At 43.0% G+C, this 7007-nt stretch overlaps 1 non-coding gene across 1 annotated transcript; it reads right to left on the bottom strand.

The window, feature by feature from the left end:
- Window positions 1–5750: 5750 nt before the first annotated feature.
- On the bottom strand, window positions 5751–5833 carry trnal-uaa (transfer RNA leucine (anticodon UAA)). Its single transcript has one exon. It is a non-coding gene; the product is annotated as a tRNA-Leu (tRNA).
- Between the last annotated feature and the right edge of the window lie 1174 nt (window positions 5834–7007).

Here is a 7007-nt window from a genome sequence, read left to right as displayed (position 1 = left end):
AAGCATGATTTCCCTTTCACAAATCCATGCTGACTTAGACCTATCATGTCACCTCTTTCCAAATGCACTGCTATGACATCCTTAAGGGACTAACAGAGACAGGCAAAGACATGGACAGTGATGATGTGAAAATGAAAGACAGTCAGACAGAGAGTCTCAGAGAATCCCTTTGGAACAGAACTGGACACCGTGAGAAAGAGACAGAGACAAACTGAGAAACAGGGACAGACAGAGTGAATCAGAGAGAGGCAGACTGAGAGACAAAACTCAAACACACAAACACATACACAGCTCTCTAAAGAGAGAGAGAGGCAGAGACTGAGCGACACGGATACATTTCACAATTTCATTTCATTATCTGCTCAGAGTGCCACAGAGTCACAGAAAAATGCAAATGCAACAAATGAAAATCGGGTATCACTGAGCAGGATGGGAAAAATCTCTGCTTAATTAAGAAATTACCAGGAGTGGGGTTCAAACCCATGCGGGTATAAACCCATTGGATCTTAAGCCAAAAGCCTTCAGCACTCGGCTATCCTTGTCCTGTCAACGCTTGGACTCAGCGACAGGCAAAGAGAGGCAGACAGACAGATGATGGGAAAGTGTGAGCCAGTCAAGCAGAGAGTCTGAGAGAATCCCATTGGTACTGAACTGGACAACGTGAGAAAGAGACAGATTGAGAGACAGAGACAAACAGAGAAACAGGGACAGACAGAGTGAGTCAGACTGAGAGAGACAAATACTCAAACACACAAACACATACACAGCTCTCTAAAGAGAGAGAGCGGCAGAGACCGAGCGACACAGATACATTTCACAATTTCATTTCATTATCGTTTCAGAATGTCACATAGTTACAGAAAATTGCAGATGCAACAGGTGAAAATCCGGTATCACTGATCAAAATGAGAGGAAATCCGTGTTAAATTAAAGAGATACCAGGAGTGGGGTACGAACCCACGCGGAAAAAACTCATTGAATTTTAAGGCCCACGCCTCAACCACTCGTCCATCCTCATCCTGACAGAATCTGGATCCTGGCTCTGTGAGAATCTGGGCTACAACCCCACCCCCACATACACACACAAACACATAGGTTTTCAGTGAGCATTTCAGAACATTTTTTGTAATATTACACAGGGGCAACTCTTCTATTCTTTTTCGAGTAATGCTCTGGGAACTTTCACATTCACCCGAGGGTGCAGACGGAGCATCAATTTAACATTTCATCCGAAAGTCAACAGCTTCAACAATGCAAAATTCCCAAGTGCTGCACTTGCGTGTTAGCCAACATTGCTCAAGTCTCAGGAATGGGACTTGAACACACAAACTCCTGATAGAGTCAAGAATGCTGCCACTGAACCAAAGCCGATACCAAAGTTCACAACCGTATTATTTTCCGCAAGTCTTTTTAAAAAGTTCCAGGACATACCAAATTCAAGGTGATGATTTCCATAGACAGTTGCACATACACAGATATATATATATAGATGGACAGACACACAGACACACACACACACACACACACATAACAAAAAATATACATGCACCAACGGACATGCACAGATGCCTCAGACATCTCGCGGGATAGAGAGGCTGAATCACTGTCGCTACTCTGGCTGATTTTTGCGTTTTTCTATCCGTATGTATCGTGAATATTGCAGATTAATAAAAATGAGAAAAAATTGTCAGTGTTGAAAGGTGTGGGACGTTATTCCATCTATCTCAGGATCAGTTTTGCAGAGACCTGGTTAAATTGTGAAATGGAATGAAAAAAAGCTGAGAATCGGAGTCGACAGGATTCAAACCTACGCAAGCATAACTCAATAGATTTTTCGTCCATTGCCTTAACCACGCGACCACGACGACTGCGTCACTGCTTCTTTTAACGTTACTCAGAAAAAATGTAGTCATCCATCTCTGTGCAGCAGACGGCACAGAATCCTGAAAAAGTTTCCGTTCGCTAAAAATTTGGAAGAGGCAATCTCCTCGTCCTGTATTTTTACTGTTCTCTATTTCTCTGTAAATTTTTAATTTGAATCTCCACCAAGAAACAGAAGTAAAATTCTACATTTTGAAAAAATGACCTACCTTCGAGGAATTGAACCCCGGTCTCCCGCGTGGCAGGTAGGGATACGCACACCTATACTAACGAGGAACCAACGTGCATAGGATCTGTCAAAGCAGGAATCGATCTGTGAACAGAACTGGACACCTTGCGAAGGAGATAGACAAATTGAGAGACGGAGACAAACCGACAAACAGGGAGAGACAGACAGCGAGATAGAGACAACAGGGGACAGAAAGTGTGAGACTGAGAAGGAGAGGCAGACTGAGTGAGAAAAAGACTCAAACACAGACATATACAGAGATGTGTGTGTGTGATCTGTAAAGAGAGAGAGGGAAAGAGTGAGAGAAAGACAGTGATAAAGACAGTAACAAGGAAAGAGACAGATAGAGAGAGAGTGACAGGTAGAGAGAGAGAGACAAAGATATAAACAGAAAATGATGGGAATACTCAGCAGGTTAAAGACAGGATCTACCAGCGATAAGCAAAGAGAGACCGACAGGGAGAGACATAGACAGACAGAGATGATGGGAAAGAGTGAGACAGTCAGACAGAGAGATTGAGAGAATCCCATTGGATCAGAACTGGACACCGTGAGAAAGAGACAGACACATTGAGAGACAGAGACAAACAGGGAAACAGGAAGTGACAGACAGCGAGATAGAGACAAAGAGAGACAGAAAGTTTGAGACTGATAGGGAGGGTCAGACTGAGTGAGACAAAGACACAAATACATACATACACAGAGATGTGTTTGCATGCTCCATAAAGAGAGGGAAGCAAATAGTAATGGAATGACAAGAAAAAGCCATGGACAAAGAGAGAGACAAAGAGGGAGAAAGATCGAGAGAGAGACAAAGAGACAAAAACAGAAAATGATGGAAATACTCATCAGGTTAAAGACAGGGAATAACAGAGACAGGCAAAGACATGGAAAGAAAGAGATGATGGGAAAGAGAGAGACAGTCAGACAGAGAGTCTGAGAGAATCCCTTTGGAAAAGAACTGCACACCGTGAGAATGAGACAGATTGAGAGACAGAGACAAACAGAGAAAGAGTGACAGACATAGTGAGTCAGAGAGAGACAAAGGCTCAAACATACAAACACATACACAGCTCTCTAAAGAGAGAGAGAGCCAGAGACCGAGCGAAACAGATACATTTCACAATTTCATTGCCTTCTCGGCTCAGAGTGTCAAATTGTTACAGAAAATTGCAGATTCAACAGTTGAAAATCCGCTATTACTGATCATAATGGGAGGAAATGCGTGTTAAATTGAATTGATACCAGGACTGCGGTACGAATCCACACGGGAAAAATCCATTGAATTTTAAGGCCAACGCCTTAAAAACTCGGCCATCCTCGTCCTGTCAGGATCTGGATTCTGTCTCTCTGAGAACCTGGACTTCATCTCCACCCCCTCAGACACACACATACACAGAGGCTTTCAGTGAGCATTTACGAACATTTTTAGCAATATTGACACGGGGGCAACTCTCCTATTCTTTTTCGAGTAATGCTCTGGGACCTTTCACATCCACCCGAGGGTGCAGACGGAGCTTCAATTTCACATTTCATCGAAAGTCAACAGCTTCAACAAAGCAAAATTCCCCAAGTGCTGCACTTGAGTGTTAGCCAATGTCATATGCTCAAGTCTGAGGAGTGGGACTTGAACACACAAACTTCTGATTCAGTCGAGAGTGCTGCCACTGAACCAAAGCCGATACCAAAGTTCACAGCCGTATTATTTTCCCCATTAATTTTTTATAAGTTCCAGGACATACCATATTTATGGTGATGATTTCCACAGACAGCTGCACATACACAGAGACGTATATACAGATAGACAGACACAGACACACACACATACATAACCAAAAATTTACACGCACCATCGGACATGCACAGATGCCTTAGACATATAGAGGAAGAGGCAGGCTGAATCACTGTCGCCACTTTGGCTGATTTTTGCGTTTAATATCCGGATGTATCGTGAATATTGCAGATTAATAAAAATGTGGAAAAAAATGTCAGTGTTGAAAGGTGTGGGACGTTCTTCCATCTGTCTCAGGATCACTTTTGTCGAGACATGGTTAAATTGTGAAATGGAATGAAAAATGCTAAAAAATCATAATCGGCAGGATTCGAACCCCTTCGTAGGAAAACCCAATGGATTTCTAGTCCATCGCCTTAACCACTCGGCCACGACTGCTGCATCTGTGCATCCGAAGACGTGACTGAGAAAAAAAACTCAGTCATCCATATCTGTGCAGCAGACGGTCAAAGAATCCTGAAAAATTCTCCATTTGGTAAATATCTGCAAGAGGCAATCACCTCTACCTGTATTACTCCTGTTCTATATTGCTCTGGAACTTTTTAATATGAATCTTTTCCAAGAAACATTAGTAAAATTCTACATTTTGAAAAAACTGCCCTCCATCAGGGAATTGAATCCCAGTCGCCCACGTGACAGGCGGGGATACTCACCACTATATTAACGAGGAACTGATGAAGAGCAGTTCTGTCAAAGCAATATTCGAGCTGTGAACAGAACTGGACACCATGAGAAGTCGACAGACACATTGAGAGACAGAGACAAACCAACAAACAGGGAGAGACAGACAGCGAGATAGAGACAACGAGGGACAGCAAGTGTGAGACTGAAAAGGAGAGGCAGACTGAGTGAGAAAAATATTCTCAAACACATACATATAAAGAGATCTGTGTGTGTGATTTATAAAGAAAGAGACGGAAAGAGTGAGAGAAAGACAATGATAAAGACAGTGACAAGGAGAGAGACAGATAGAGAGAGAGCGACAGATAGAGAGAAAGACAAAGATATAAACAGAAAATGTTGGACATTCTCAGCAGGTTAGAGACAGGAACTACCAGCATCAGGCAAAGAGAGATAGACAAGCAGAGACATAGATAGACCGAGATGATGGGAAATAGTGAGACAGTCAGACAGAGAGATTGAGAGAATCCCATTGGAATACAACTAGACACGGTGAGAAAGAGACAGACACATGGAGCAATAGAGAAAAACAGGGAAACAGGGAGAGAAAGACAGCGAGATAGAGACAGAGAGAGACAGAAAGTTTTAGACTGAGAGGGAGGGTCAGACTGAGTGAGACAAAGACTCAAACACATACATGTACAGAGTTGTGTGTGTGTGATCTATAAAGAGAGAGAGAGGGAAAGAGTGAGAGAAAGACAGGGACAAAAGAGAGACAAAGAGGGAGACAGATAGAGAGAAAGACAAATAGAGAGAGAGATACATAGAGACAAAAACATAAAATGATGAAAATACTCATCAGGTGAGAGACAGGGACTAACAGAGACAGGCAAAGGCATGGACAGACAGAGATGATGGGAAAGCGAGAGCTAGTCAGACAGAGAGTCTGAGAGAATCCCATTGGAACACAACTGGACACCGTGTGAAAGAAACAGATTGAGAGACAAAGACAAACAGCGAAATAGTGACAGACAGAGTGAGACTCAAACACATACACAGCTCTCCAAAGAGAGAGTGAGGCAGAGACTGAGCGACACAGATATATTTCACAATTTTATTTCATTATCTGCTCAGAGTGTTACCGAGTTACAGAAAAATGCAAATGCAACAGATGAAAATCGGGGTTCACTGAACAGGATTGAAAAAATCTCTGTTCAATTAAGGAATTACCAGGAGTGGGGTTCGAACCCACGCGGGTATAAACCCATTGGATCTTAAGCCCAACGCCTTAACCACTCGGCCATCCTGGTCCTGTCAACACTTGGACTCTGTCTCTATGAGAATCTGGGCTTCAACTTCACCCCCACAGAAACACACAAACATACCGGGTTTCAGGGAGCATTTTCGAACATTTTTCATCATATTGACACGGGCGCAACTCTCCTATTCTTTTTCGAGTAAAGCTCTGGGAACTTTCACATCCACCCGAGGGTGCAGACGCAGCTTCAATTTAACATTTCATCCGAAAGTCAACAGTTTCAACAATGTAAAATTTCCCAAGTACTGCATTTGAGTGTCAGCCAAGATAATGTGCTCAAGTCTCAGAAGTGAGGCTGACACACACAACATCCTGATCAGTCGAGAATGGAGCCACTGAAACAAAGCTGATACCAAAGATCACAACCGTATTATTTTCTCCAAGTTTTTTAATATTTCCAGGACATTCGAAATTCATGGTGATGATTTCCATCGACAGTTGCACATACACAGAGACATACATACAGATAGACATACACAGACACACACACACGCAATAACCAAAAATATACACGCATCAACATAGCAATATAGAAATTAATTGCAGGATCAGGCCATTCGGCCCTTCGAGCTTGCACCACCATTCAATAAGATCATGGATTATCATTCAACCTCAGTAACCCTTTCCTGCTCTCTCTCCATACCCCTTGATCCCTTTAGCCGTAAGGGCCATATCTAACTCCCTTTTGAATATATCTAACAAACTGGTCTCAACAATTTTCTGCGGTAGAGAATGCCACAGTTAACCACTCTCTGAGTGAAGAAGTGTCTCCTCATCTCGGTCCTAAATGCCTCACCCCTTATTCTTTGACTGTGACCCTTGGTTCTCTAACTCCCCAGCAATGGGAACATTCTACCTGCCTCTCAGCTGTCCAATCTCGTCAGAATTTTATATATTTCTATGAGAGCACCTCTCATTCTTCTGAACTCCAGTGGATACCAGCACAGTTGATCCAGTCTCTCCTCATATGTCAGTCCTCCCATCCCCGGAATCAGTCTGGTGAACCTTCGCTGTACTTCCTCAATAGCAAGGACGTCCTTCCTCAGATTTGGAGAACAAAACTGAACACAATATTCCAGGTGTGGCCTCACCAAGACCCTGTGTAATTGCAGTAAGACCTCCCTGCACCTATATAGAAATCCTCTTGCTCTGACGGCGAACATGCC

Source organism: Pristiophorus japonicus, chromosome 23 (genome assembly GCF_044704955.1).
Source record: "Pristiophorus japonicus isolate sPriJap1 chromosome 23, sPriJap1.hap1, whole genome shotgun sequence".
NCBI classification, from domain to species: Eukaryota; Metazoa; Chordata; class Chondrichthyes; family Pristiophoridae; genus Pristiophorus; species Pristiophorus japonicus.
Note: the sequence above shows the minus strand (reverse complement) of the source record. Positions and strands in the feature narration are given on the sequence as shown.